Source organism: Macrobrachium rosenbergii, chromosome 11 (assembly GCF_040412425.1).
Source record: "Macrobrachium rosenbergii isolate ZJJX-2024 chromosome 11, ASM4041242v1, whole genome shotgun sequence".
NCBI classification, from domain to species: Eukaryota; Metazoa; Arthropoda; class Malacostraca; order Decapoda; family Palaemonidae; genus Macrobrachium; species Macrobrachium rosenbergii.
This window is the reverse complement of record NC_089751.1, coordinates 33,520,361-33,535,234: the sequence shown is the minus strand read 5'-3', so window position 1 is coordinate 33,535,234 and position 14,874 is coordinate 33,520,361. Positions and strand designations below refer to the sequence as shown.

The following is a 14,874-nucleotide window of genomic DNA, read 5'->3' as shown; positions in this document are numbered from 1 at the left end:
AGTTCAAAGTTAGCGCAAACGATTTTGCTGTTGTTGTTGAGTAGGCAGCCATCGAATTGAAGTGAATTGAATATAGAATTTAGGCCAAAGGCCAAGCACTGCGACCCATGAGGTCATTCAGCACTGAAACGGAAATTGACAGTATAAAGTTGAAAGGTGTAACAGGAGGAAAACCTCGCAGTTGCACTATGAATCAGTTGTTAGGAGAGGGTGGAAAGTAGTTGGAAGAAAGGAGGTACAGTAAAAGGAACGAAAAGGGTTGCAGCTAGGGGCCGAAGGGTCTCTGCAAAGAACCAAGTAATGCCTACAGTCCACCGCATGAGGTGCACTGACGGCACTACCCCCCTACTGTGGAGTAGGCAGCCATGACTCACGCATTGTAGTTTGTTTGTTAGTTATGTGTTATTTTTGTTATTTGTTTTTCTTTGTGATATTTTTATAGTTTTTATTTACTTCTCCTATTCTTATTCTTGGAGAGAATGTTTTTAGCGCTGTTGTCATGGTTTGTTATATTTCAGAATATGGTCTTTCACTGTTTTCTTTTTATAAAGTTGGAAAATGATGTTTGCTTCAGTGACCTCTGATGTCACGACGCCAGAAAATTCAGATGGATCAATCAGTCTCTTATCGTTTTTCACTGTTAAAATTTTTGTGGCTTTCTCTTCCTTCGACTAGGGTTTCGGCTTGGCTTTAATAATAGTAATAAATAATATTAATAACAACAGCAACACCAGGTAATGTGATTAAAACCATTCATTAAGATGTTTTAAGGCTTTTATAAATTATGAATACAAGTTTGACAAGTGGGATTTCTTGTAAATTATAATGCATACAAAAAATTAATTGCAAGTGGCATTTCTTTTAATCTCAAATGCATAAAAAAATTAGGCGAATAAAGTCGTATATCATTTGCAGCTCAAATGTTTCGGAGTAGGCTACGCCGAAAGAGCTGAACTGTTACAAGAGTAATAGATATGAAACGACCATCTTAAAGTTTACTAGGATCCCTTAGTATCGAAAACGTTTTTGTTTTAGATCTTGGACATCGATTATAGTTTTTAAAATTTCACTTTTTTTTTTTAGTTTTCTGTAAAAGAAAACTATTGTGCCGGCTTTGTCTGTCCGTCCGCACTTTTTCTGTCCGTCCTCAGATCTTAAAAACTAGTGAGGCTAGAGGGCTGCAAATTATGTTGATCATCCACCCTCCAATCATCAAACATACCAAATTGCAGCCCTCTGGCCCCAGTAGTTTTTATTTTATTTAAGGTTAGAGTTAGCCATAATCGTGCTTCTGGCAACGATATAGGCCAGGCCACCACCAGGCCGTGGTTAAAGTTGCATGGGCCGCGGCTCATACAGCATTTCACCGAGACCACCGAAAGATAGGTCTATTTTCGGTGGCCTTGATTATACGCTGTAGCTGCTGTACAGAAAACTCGATTTCCCCGAAGAAACTTCGATGCATTTTTAAACTTTTTTATTCATGCCGGTCAGATTTTGCATATTGCGTAATGCGATGTAGTTTTCCCATGTCTATAATATGTATTTTTCCACATGTTTAGCGGACGACGTAGATTGTCACGGTCATTAGATTACCATTCTATAATTAAATGGTAATTTGATGCATTGAGAGGGATCGGAACATGTTTTCGTATTACTATAATCATTGTGCCTTTACTGAATTTAGGATGGGTAAGAGTATTTCACGTAGGATCTCATCCTACGCGAAATACTCTCACAGCCTTTTCATAATTTTAAGAACAAAGGGCCTGGTGTCGCGTGACCTCTAAACGTGCTTTGGATTGATTCTGCTCTGGCCATCAGCGCGCGCTTTTCCCAGCACTCTCGTTTTCACTCTTTCAACACTTGCATTATTTCTGAATATCATAGTGTTAATAATGATGATGTTTCTAATGCTACTGCTAACAGAAGAAAGAGGAGAATTGCATATGTGTTTGCAAATATATATTTGATAGAATTAATCTGTTGACGGAAGGCTGCTTATCACCTACGTTTGAGTTTCTTGGGTTCCTTTGCAATTGTTTTACCATCTGAGCTATTTATTAGATTATTGATTTACTGTTATATGATAAGAATCCCCACTCGCTCTCGTCAGAAGTGAAGCACAGTGTTTATAACAGCAACACCATGACCAGTGCCAGAGCTTGGAGTAGGTAAAGAAACCTTATCGGTTCGGTGCAGATAAAGAAATTTCCCGAAGCGAGCGCACACGCCCGCACATACACACACACACACACACACACACACACACACGTACGTAGGGGGTTAGTGCCGTCAGTACACCTCATGCGGTGCACTGAAGGTTCTTTGCAGCGTGCCTTCGGCCCTTACTTTCCTTTTAGTGTACCTGTTTTATTATTCTCTTTCTTCCTTCTTACTTTCCTTTTACTGTACCTGTTTTATTATTCTCTTTCTTCCTTCTTACTTTCCTTTTACGGTACCTGTTTTATTATTCTCTTTCTTCCTTCTTCCTTTCCTTTTACTGTACCTGTTTTATTATTCTCTTTCTTCCTTCTTCCTTTCCTTTTACGGTACCTGTTTTATTATTCTCTTTCTTCCTTCTTACTTTCCTTTTACTGTACCTGTTTTATTATTCTCTTTCTTCCTTCTTACTTTCCTTTTACTGTACCTGTTTTATTATTCTCTTTCTTCCTTCTTCCTTTCCTTTTACGGTACCTGTTTTATTATTCTCTTTCTTCCTTCTTACTTTCCTTTTACGGTACCTGTTTTTATTATTCTCTTTCTTCCTTCTTACTTTCCTTTTACTGTACCTGTTTTATTATTCTCTTTCTTCCTTCTTACTTTCCTTTTACGGTACCTGTTTTATTATTCTCTTTCTTCCTTCTTACTTTCCTTTTACGGTACCTGTTTTATTATTCTCTTTCTTCCTTCTTACTTTCCTTTTACTGTACCTGTTTTATTATTCTCTTTCTTCCTTCTTACTTTCCTTTTACTGTACCTGTTTTATTATTCTCTTTCTTCCTTCTTCCTTTCCTTTTACGGTACCTGTTTTATTATTCTCTTTCTTCCTTCTTCCTTTCCTTTTACTGTACCTGTTTTATTATTCTCTTTTCTTCCTTCTTCCTTTCCTTTTTACGGTACCTGTTTTATTATTCTCTTTCTTCCTTCTTACTTTCCTTTTACGGTACCTGTTTTATTATTCTCTTTCTTCCTTCTTCCTTTCCTTTTACTGTACCTGTTTTATTATTCTCTTTCTTCCTTCTTCCTTTCCTTTTACGGTACCTGTTTTATTATTCTCTTTCTTCCTTCTTACTTTCCTTTTACTGTACCTGTTTTATTATTCTCTTTCTTCCTTCTTACTTTCCTTTTACTGTACCTGTTTTATTATTCTCTTTCTTCCTTCTTCCTTTCCTTTTACGGTACCTGTTTTATTATTTCTTTTTCTTCCTTCTTACTTTCCTTTTACGGTACCTGTTTTATTATTCTCTTTCTTCCTTCTTACTTTCCTTTTACTGTACCTGTTTTATTATTCTCTTTCTTCCTTCTTCCTTTCCTTTTACTTTACCTGTTTTATTATTCTCTTTCTTCCTTCTTCCTTTCCTTTTACGGTACCTGTTTTATTATTCTCTTTCTTCCTTCTTACTTTCCTTTTACGGTACCTGTTTTATTATTCTCTTTCTTCCTTCTTACTTTCCTTTTACGGTACCTGTTTTATTATTCTCTTTCTTCCTTCTTACTTTTACCTGTTTTATTACTTCTTACTTTCCTGTTTTATTTACTGTACCTGTTTTATTATTCTCTTTCTTCCTTCTTTCCTTTCCTTTTACGGTACCTGTTTTATTATTCTTTCTTCCTTTTCTTTCCTTTTTACTGTACCTGTTTTATTATTCTCTTTCTTCCTTCTTACTTTCCTTTTACGGTACCTGTTTTATTATTCTCTTTCTTCCTTCTTACTTTCCTTTTACGGTACCTGTTTTATTATTCTCTTTCTTCCTTCTTACTTTCCTTTTACGGTACCTGTTTTATTATTCTCTTTCTTCCTTCTTACTTTCCTTTTACTGTACCTGTTTTATTATTCTCTTTCTTCCTTCTTCCTTTCCTTTTACGGTACCTGTTTTATTATTCTCTTTCTTCCTTCTTACTTTCCTTTACTGTACCTGTTTTATTATTCTCTTTCTTCCTTCTTACTTTCCTTTTACTGTACCTGTTTTATTATTCTCTTTCTTCCTTCTTCCTTTCCTTTTCGGTACCTGTTTTATTATTCTCTTTCTTCCTTCTTACTTTCCTTTTACGGTACCTGTTTTATTATTCTCTTTCTTCCTTCTTACTTTCCTTTTACTGTACCTGTTTTATTATTCTCTTTCTTCCTTCTTCCTTTCCTTTTACGGTACCTGTTTTATTATTCTCTTTCTTCCTTCTTCCTTTCCTTTTACGGTACCTGTTTTATTATCTCTTTCTTCCTTCTTACTTTCCTTTTACTGTACCTGTTTTATTATTCTCTTTCTTCCTTCTTACTTTCCTTTACGGTACCTGTTTTATTATTCTCTTTCTTCCTTCTTACTTTTCTTTTACGGTACCTGTTTTATTATTCTCTTTCTTCCTTCTTACTTTCCTTTTACTGTACCTGTTTTATTATTCTCTTTCTTCCTTCTTACTTTCCTTTTACTGTACCTGTTTTATTATTCTCTTTCTTCCTTCTTCCTTTCCTTTTACGGTACCTGTTTTATTATTCTCTTTCTTCCTTCTTACTTTCCTTTTTACTTGTACCTGTTTTATTATTCTCTTTCTTCCTTCTTACTTTCCTTTTACTGTACCTGTTTTATTATTCTCTTTCTTCCTTCTTCCTTTCCTTTACGGTACCTGTTTTATTATTCTCTTTCTTCCTTCTTACTTTCCTTTTACTGTACCTGTTTTATTATTCTCTTTCTTCCTTCTTACTTTCCTTTTACGGTACCTGTTTTATTATTCTCTTTCTTCCTTCTTACTTTCCTTTTACTGTATCTATTTTATTATTCTCTTTCTTTCTTCTAACTTCCCTTTTACTGTACCTGTTTTATTATTCTCTTTCTTCCTTCTTACTTTCCTTTTACTGTACCTGTTTTATTATTCTCTTTCTTCCTTCTTCCTTTCCTTTTACGGTACCTGTTTTATTATTCTCTTTCTTCCTTCTTACTTTCCTTTTACTGTACCTGTTTTATTATTCTCTTTCTTCCTTCTTACTTTCCTTTTACGGTACCTGTTTTATTATTCTCTTTCTTCCTTCTTACTTTCCTTTTACTGTATCTATTTTATTATTCTCTTTCTTTCTTCTAACTTCCCTTTTACTGTACCTGTTTTATTATTCTCTTTCTTCCTTCTTACTTTCCTTTTACTGTACCTGTTTTATTATTCTCTTTCTTCCTTCTTCCTTTCCTTTTACGGTACCTGTTTTATTATTCTCTTTCTTCCTTCTTACTTTCCTTTTACTGTACCTGTTTTATTATTCTCTTTCTTACATCTTACTTTCCACCCCCTCCTAACAATTGATCCATAGTGCAACTGCGAGGTTTTCCTCCTGTTACGCCTCTCAAACCTTTTACTGTCAATTTCTGTTTCAGCGCTGAATGGCCTCATAGGCCCCAGCGCTTGGCCTTTGGCCTAAATTCTATATTCAGTTCAATTCAATCACACACACACACACACACACACACACACACACACACACACACGCCGTAGTGCTATTCCTCCCTTGCCTAAAAAGTCGGACATAACGGCTGTATGTACTCATTTACGTACACGGCACCACAGGTCTGAGTGCATACTTTGTGAGAGCAGTGAGTGAGTGAGTGTTCACCACTGGAGACTCACATAAAAGGACCACGCTTTTTACTCAGTCAGTCAGTCATGTATGTGAGGCCGAACGAGCACCAGCTACACGCGGTCGTAAGTCCACTCGCTTCTCCCACCCGCGTTCATGTCAGCCTTGGCTTTAGTTTGTTTACTTTCTTTCAACTGATCTCTTTTTAAAGCGATTAAAGAACGAGCGAACAGTGAAGCCATTTATGGTACGTTCGGCGCTGATTTTAGTTCCGCAGAAAACAAAAAATCAGACGGCAGTGTTTTTAATGTCATTCATTATATTTACTGGAATGGATTACAGTGATTGCATCGGTAATGTTCGTTTTAAATAAATATCTCCGTGAATTTCTGTGAAACTCTTGGATGTCGATGTAGTTATGTGATGTTTTTAATCAGTATTGTTTAAGAGTGCATTTTGTAATTAGCAGTTATATTTATTTTGTGTAATTTGTGCGTTGCATTTGTTGCATGACACAGAAATAGTATTCAGGTTCTCGTCACCAGGTCAGATAATCAAATCGTGGTTATTTTTTTTTTCAGTGTTGAAGAAAAGAATCGTGCTTCGTATGTGAATGTAGTTACTGAAAACATCTATTATAATTAATGAGCCTTAGATAAATATATACAAATTAAGCGAGTCAGTATTACTCATCGTATCACGAAAACTTTGCTGCTGTGTAAGCAGTCAGCGCATCGAGCGAAACTTTGGTCAGTTGTCCGAACTTTGTTGATTATTGTTATTGACGCCACGAACTTTGGACGCTGAGGAGGCAACCCTTGGAAAAGCAGCACCTCCCACAGGATTGGTAAAAGCAGCAGCAGCAGCAGAACCAGCATTGGCCACCTCTGGCCGACGCCGTTCCAACGTGGCAACTAGGTTAGTAATCGTGTTCGTGCGTTTGTTGGTCTGGGACTGTGTCCTGCTGTATCACATGGACGTGTTCTGTCGCTGATTTGGGAGTTGCTCGTGTAGAACGACGCCCAGAATGTTTAAATGAGTCACGTGATAAATTATAATTTTCTTCGCTTTTATGATTTGAGGACGTCAATTGTAATGAGGTGTATTCATATGAAATGTTCTGTATACCAGGAATATTTATTTTTAGAAAATCATTACAACCAAGATTACCACTGCAATCACTTGTGTAGGCCTAAACTCATTTATTCAAATAAGAATAACTTAAATGGTTACTTTACTTTTATTACTTCAGTTTTAAGCAGAGGGAGGAGTGTGTTCGTTAGTATGTGCGTTCCCAGTTACTAGGAATGACTCATCTCGAGTATATCAGGTGTGTGTGTCTCTCCTCTCAACCCCGATATAACGTAATCGGTTACCGATGACCCGTTATTTAGGCTGAAGAGGGGGGCCTTGCATTCTCGGGACACACTTTTCGAGAAGTTTTCTTTTTCACTTCAGTTCGGAGGCAATTTATCCGTGGTAGGTGGCACCCCTAAGCCTTCCTTAAGTCGCTTATTGATCGCCGGCAAAGTCCTTGAGGATGAAACGGCATCATCTTCTTCTTCTTCTTCTTCTCCTCGAGGCCGTGAGAGTTTCGAGGTGGTTGGTCTAGGGAGGACCACGCTAAGAAAGGAGATATATAAGAAGAAAAAGAAGAAAGAGAGGAGGAGGAAAAGAGACGAGAAACGCCCTGGGATTCGTAAGGACCAGGCTAAGAAAGGAGATATATGGGAAGAAAAAGAAGGGGGGGAGGAGGAGGAGGAGGAAAGAATGAAACGAGACGAGAAAGACGCCCTGGGATTCGTAAGGACCACGCTAAGAAAGAAGAAGAAGAAGAAGGGAAGGAAGGAGGAGGAGGAGGAAAGAATGAAATGAGACGAGAAAGACGCCCTGGGATTGTAAGGGAAAGCTGGTTCAAATGTCCTCCTCGAGTTACAGATTGTCGATAGAGCTTTGGTGGTAGGCGGCTAATGTCTATTATTTTCCCTCTCGCAGGAGGTTCCGCGTCGCTTCTTGAACAGGGCTCACGTTCCCAGAGAAGCGATTAGGAAGTAGTATCTTATCCATGGCACGGAACAGCAATTTCCTATTGACATTAATCGACTTCCGTACGGTTTGCTTTCCCGTTTTATGCATCAAAGAAGGAAGAGAAGTGGGCATCATATTCTGAATAATATTATATGATGATAATAATAGTCATTCATTCATGATGAAGTGTTTTTTACCATTGAAATCATTGAATAAACTGGATAGTATTAAAATATTATTCTCTCTCTCTCTCTCTCTCTCTCTCTCTCTCTCTCTCTCTCTCTCTCTCTTTCTCTCTCATGAACAGTAATACGCCACATCGACCCACCTGTTCATAGAAAGCCCATTCCAGTATTATCTGGACATTAAAGTGATTCTGGTATTTTTGTTATTGCTATTCTGGGTCTTTTTTTTTTTTCTTTTTATGGTCAGTTGATTTTATTGACGTATGCACTATTTACTACTTTGTCTATCATAACCAAAATATTATTTGACATTTATGTGAAAGGTCGTGATTCTCAGTCAGAAAATTACCTGCGTCTCTTAGTTCTGTTCATATGGGGGTATCAGTTGTACTGCGTATTTTTTACATCATGAGCAATGTAAACGTTCTTACAGCAGATATATCCTTTAAGGTAACAGATATGAAATGAATTCTCTCCATTTTTATTTGCCAGCCGTCTAGGCGTGTCTCTCTCCATTTCATCTTTATCGCAGGTATTTTTCTTACTTCGCGCTCATCTCCTGCCTGACAACCCAGTGTGTCCCCAAGATAACAGAAATACTATCCCTCTCCTCAGACCTGCCTCATCTATCACAGCAGGGAATTGGCCAACTACTCTTTCCTTTTCGTTTACTCTTGTAATGCATTTCAGGCATTGAAAATCTCTTACTCCATATATATTTTGTAGAGCTGAACACCTGTGGTGACATCATCTTTTACTTTAGGTTATTTTCATAGTATGCTCAAGTAGTCGTATTACCCTCGGAATTTCCAGATTGTAGAGCTAGCCCTTTTATTTTAATACATCATTGCTGTAAGAATTTGTTCCCATAATTTATGAATATATATATATATATATATATATATATATATATATATATATATATATATATATATATATATATAATATATACACACACATGTATGTATAGTTAGTTTGTGTATACTTTTGTGTGTGAGGTTCAGTTCACAACTCCAGGAGGTTAGGAGACCAGTGGCACAGTAGAGGAGCTTTTATTGTTGGTGATGACTAAAGTATATGCTGGTATAATAATATTGTTGTGAATGTTATGGACTCAATTGTACACTTCTAACAGCAACACACACACACACACACACAGGAGAGAGAGAGAGAGAGCTTTGAATTGAATGGGTTATAATGCCATTGTGCATGAGAGACGCCCGCTGAACCTTTTATATAGCGAGAGTGCCCTGTTTAACCTTTTGTGGTGTAGGTGGTAAGCTCTAGATATGGCGAGTGTGTTGTGGGTCTTATCTTGTTTTGTGATGTCTCCCTTTATCAACAGGAGCTGATAAAGACTGATAAGGAAACGTCAGGTTGATTATTTTTCATCTTGCTGAACAATGTTTTTCTCTTTATGTACTATATTACAGCTCACGATTTCGAACCAAAGGCATTTCCCCAGAAATAAAATGCGTTCTAGATCTGCCGAGTTATACGAAGGAATAGGTAGAATCTCTCTCTCTCTCTCTCTCTCTCTCTCTCTCTCTCTCTCTCTCTCTCTCTCTCTCTCTCTCTCTCTCTCTCTCTCTCTCTCTCTCGTTGCATTTCAGCTATCACTAATCAACCCGTTCATATTTTTTGCAACTAGGTTATTTAATTGCTAGTATATCCTGCCGGATGAGCCAGGACACGATGCCACTGGTCATTAAGTGACCTCTGTTCACTGGGCATTTCTGAACACGGTTTGACGTCTCGTATCCAATTCCAGTGTCGGATCTATCTGTCTATTAAAAAATTGTTTGGATTCGCATTTTGGTTTTGACTAGGTACTCCTACCAACAGTATCACGTAGGGGTGGAACTATTCGACAGGATTTTATGTAGCATCTCTCTCTCTCTCTCTCTCTCTCTCTCTCTCTCTCTCTCTCTCTCTCTCTCTCTCTCTTCGATCTGGCGCTTCCTCTCCAATCCAATTTCTAAGTCGGCTCAAGCAGCATTACTCTCAGTAATCCTACAAATAATGATGGAAGCCACACGGGGAAGGGCACCGTCCAGGTAATCCTCCCCCTCGCTCTAAAAGAATTTGCTCATCGAGAACAGGTATCGAGCATCAGGTGTATAGTACTGAATGTAAATATCGGTAACTGGGCCAGAGACGCGAAAGCAAGAAAAAAGAAAAAAGTGTACCGGTTGGTCGCCATGGACAGATGGCTAGCGGTACTTAGGAGTGGTTGCCAAAGGTCTCCGTAAAGTAATGGCACGTCCACATCCTTAGTAAATTAGATTGATGAGGAGGAGGAGGTAGTTTGCTTGCTTGTTTCTTTTTTTTTTCTTAAAATCTTAAAAGCATGCCAGTTCAAGTCCGGAAGCTTGCTTTGCAGTGTCGTTTGTGACTGTGTATTGTCAATCTTCTTCTTCTTCTTCTTCTTCTTCTTCTTCTTCTTCTTCTTCTTCTTCTTCTTCTTCTTCTTCTTCTTATTATTATTATTATTATTATTATTATTATTATTATTATTATGATGATGATGATGATGCTGATTATTATTATTATTATTATTATTATTATTATTATTATTATTATTATTATTATTATTTGGTTTTGTGGCTGTTTTTAAACTTTTGTTGGCACAATACCCATCTTAATGTTTTTCTTTTCCCATTGTTTTCATGGCAATGGTCGTCCTTGGCATCAATATTATTGTTTATGGTTTTTTCTCATTGCTAAAGGCTTAGAAATTGATGGCTTCCCTTAATATTTCCTTTAGAGTTGAAAGACTTACAAGAACGCTGAGGCAATTCATTTAAATGTTAGCGACACATTCCTCGCAGTTCTTTTGAGACCTAAGGTTCATAGTCTGGCAAGTCAGTGTAATATAAATAGCTACGGCATTTGGTGTTGTTTAACACACGCTTTATCTTGCTATCAAATAGAAGCAGTTCCATGGGGGTATATGCCCTGCTATGAAACGCCCTGGCATTCTTGAACAGGGCATGTACTCAACTGCCCAATGGGTACTATCATAAATTAATTTTTTTCCTTTCTTGAGTCCTTTGACTACCTTCTTCGCTTATTCTTCCATCACTTGTAGAAACGGTTCGTAAATTCTTATAAAGGTTAATTGCTTCCCAGTGATGGCTATCAATTATTATGTTGCTCTTTTATTAGTCATATCTGGTCATTTGTTGATTTTTCACCCTGAATATTTCCATGCTCCAGTATAGACATGCTTAAAAAGATTTTATCCACTATAGTTCCCTAAATCAGTCATGAGTACCTTATGTTTCCCAGAAGATATTTAATCGCGGTATCTGGCCTTAATATTGGTAGTATTTCATAATTGGATGTAGTGTGGCTTTGTTGTTTGGTGTTGTGAAATCTGTTCCACAAGGTGGTGTTGGATTATCTTCTCAGAGTCCTGCCAAGAGGGAATTTTGGTAAGACTGAACGTGTTTTGGAAAGTCGTGGTGTCAAATTTGGGCTCGGTAATTTTAACCCCCTTTCCTATAGGACCCAAATTACTTCGCAAAAGATCAAAATTCTCCGGAATCATCTTCTTGACTTCATGAAGAATGAGACGCGGAAACTCACAAGTAATGACCTTTTCAGTATGTAGGCTACCCAGTTTATGCTGAGGGAATCTGTTACAGCGTTCAGACGTTTGAGTGAAGAGACTGAAGTACGAGAAAATGAATATAAGCTGGTTTTTGAAGAGTTGTCAGTGAAAGGGCACGTGAGATCATTTTGTGGGATTTGAAGGGCGAGGCACCTCTCCACCTGTGGAGGATGCATTTATAGATGGTGAACCGACATATTTTAAACGCATAATGCAGCACAAGTGCATTTACTGGATGCTGTAAAGCTTTACGATATTATTATTATTATTATTATTATTATTATTATTATTATTTATTATTATTATTATTATTATTATTATTATTATTATTATTATTATTATTATTATTATTATTATTATTTAGAAGATGAACCCTTTATGGTACAAGCCCACAGTGGTCATTGACTTGAAAGTCAAGTTTCCAAAAGAATATGGTGGTCATTTGAAAGAAGTAACAGAAGGTAATAGGAAATACAGAAAGAAGAGATCAGTTATTCGAAAAAAGAAAAATTAAGTAAGAAGTTACTAAATAAATAGATAAAAATCTAAGTAAATTACAAAATATAAGGAGAATTGCTTTAGTGTAGTAGGTTCGACAATGGCGTTATATGGAAGGTCTTGCTTGTTCTCTGCTCTTTTGTGAACCTTGGAGCATTCCTTCGAGAATTTAGCGTCTTTTACATGTAGTATCATGAAGAATTCAGCATTAGTAGCCTTTCTTACAAAACTGATTATATGAGGCAACATAGTACTGGTAATCTTCTTAGACACAAACATATATTATTCAATTGTATTCCACATAGGAAGATGAAAGATGTTTTTGTGAGAATATGCCCAACAGTTTCGTCCTCTTCATGGAGCGTTTATTTAGGAAAGGCTTAATAAACGCTCCAAGAAGAGGTCCATTGGAGGACGAAACTGTTGAGCATGTTCTCACAAAAACATCTTTCACTTTCCTGTGTGGAATACAACCGAACGAGGCATGATGATAATTTTTTCACCAGTACTGGCATTGGAGACGTGAATATGGTAAGGTTTGTGAAGTGGTGGTTGGGTTGGGTGTTCGTGGGGCTTATTGTAGTGGGGAATTTTTTTTTGTGGCTGGGTGTTTGTTTTGATGACAGGGTGGCGGTTGGGAGAACCAGTCCACTAGAAAGCTCAGGGTTGTTGAGTGACATGTTGGATCTGCATTTGTGTGCTGCTTTGACGATCATGTGGTCCTGGAGTCTGTTGGTATCACCGCCGATGCTCCCGTTTCTTTCTTGGAGAGAAAGACGCTGGAAGTTTGTTGTGCATGGTGCAACTTTGGCACTGCAAAGCACTGTTTCATCATGTTTGACACCGCACAGTATATTTCACTGTTTATACAGATTTGTTTACAGGTAAAATGTACAAGATTCATATATGTTGTAGCCTGTTGGAGCTAAGATGCCAATATCGTACAAAATTTGGGCATCGTGCTGAGTGGTACGGAGGGTATATGATCAAAAACTCAAATCCTTTTTTATACAGTAAATATTCACTGACATGTATGCCAGTCTTAAATTTCATGAGGTGGTATGAGAATATTAAATCACTTATGAAAACAGCATATTCTGACACACTGATTAAAATATCTACCAAACCGAGGCTCATGAAAGATGTAGTTTAGTATCTTCAAACTTATGTACATAAAACAACACACTTAACCACTTTTTACTATACAGACAGCGCAACATGAAAATGGACCTTCTCCAGCTGTGATTACGTTTGATGTTTTAACCTGAATTGAAATAAACCAATCAGTTACCTCTCCCACGAAGAGGCAGTAAATCTACAAAACCTTATTACCCATGTGCAAGAGTATTTTTTTTTATCCGTGTCTCGCAATGGCGTTAATTTTTTTAAATTAAAAGGTAAAATAGAAACTTTCGAATTCCTGAGCTTAACTTGATTTTGCTAAGTTCTGATGAATTCTCTCCATAGGGTCTAGGAAGGAGCTCTTATTTCTTAGGTGGTGTTTTCTTTGATTTACAGATTGTGTTCTTTGATTATTTAGTTTGTATAGAAATATTTTGTTTATATATATATAGAAATATATTTATTTATATATATATATATATATATATATATATATATATATATATATATATATATATATATATATATATATATATCAGATCTACTGGTCCTTTTTCACCAGGTACATAATGTAACTGTTATAACCAAAATGCTCTCTCTCTCTCTCTCTCTCTCTCTCTCTCTCTCTCTCTCTCTCTCTCTCTCTCTCTCTCTCTCTCTCTCTCTCTCTCTCTCTCTCTCTCTATCATTCGCTGGACACGGTTTCATTTGTGTGCGTGTTCATGTATGTATATCGCCGTATGTTTTTCCTCTGCTTAGGGAGAGCAGAAATCCAGTGGGTTTTAACGACTGTACCTACAGTAGTCCATCTTAGTCGATAATCGAGCCAGGTCTTTCCACTTGCACTTCTGAGGCTAGGGGTTTAGCATCTATAGACTAGCCGTTGACACACTTACACACATATATATGTATGTTTGTATGTATCTAAACAATATTTGTGTGTGTACCGTAACACAAACTCATGAGTCAATATGTCCTTGCGGAGAGAGAGAGAGAGAGAGAGAGAGAGAGAGAGAGAGAGAGAGAGAGAGAGAGAGAGAGAGCACATCCTACCGTATTTGCTGTATGGTAGTAATCCAACCTTCCTTATTCTTTTGCCCTCACGAGCCTGAAATATGTGTGGTTCTGTTTCCTGAAACTGAAAAATGGCAGCACGCTGTTATTCATTGGAAAGATAGTGGTTGCGCAAGAGTGTCCCGTAATAACGAATGCCGCTGGAAAAGTTCCCGTATAGCCTATATATGTAATGTATACTCATACACACACTGACTTCAATTTATATTTGCAGACTTAAGCTTCTCATTTTGTTATAATGAAAGCGTGTTTGTGACATTCGTCTGGCGCTACGTTTATAGATGTTTATCCCTAAGGCGTTCGAATGTAGTCTGCAATTTGTAGAGCATGACGGGGCGGTGACGTCACCTCAAATTCCGGGAAGTGGAATTCTTCTGTCAGGAAGATCCCACAACGTGGAACTCGGTGCGGAGTATACCACCTTCACCCAGACGAAGACTTTGAAGGCCTTTTTGTTCTTATATCCTAGTGTAATTAGTACAATAGACTGTCTATCTGTCGCTCTTTTTCTCTGTCATTGTTGTTTATTGTGCAATGCCATGGATGTTTAACGTAAACAGTTGTTTACAATT

The 14,874-nt window shown here is 37.3% G+C and overlaps 1 protein-coding gene across 30 annotated transcripts in view; it reads left to right on the top strand.

Moving 5' to 3' along the window:
• EndoA (endophilin-A) overlaps nt 1-14,874 on the top strand; it is a 534,923-nt gene that overhangs the window by 284,123 nt on the left and 235,926 nt on the right. For 7 of the 30 annotated variants that reach the window (XM_067111532.1, XM_067111519.1, XM_067111522.1 and 4 more), the window contains exons 1-2: nt 5,767-5,904; nt 6,361-6,697. The exons of the other annotated variants lie outside the window; for them this stretch is intronic. The gene's annotated coding sequence lies outside the window, so the exon portion shown is untranslated. Of the gene's footprint in view, nt 1-5,766; nt 5,905-6,360; nt 6,698-14,874 lie in introns of those variants that run through there. 30 annotated transcript variants of the gene reach the window in all.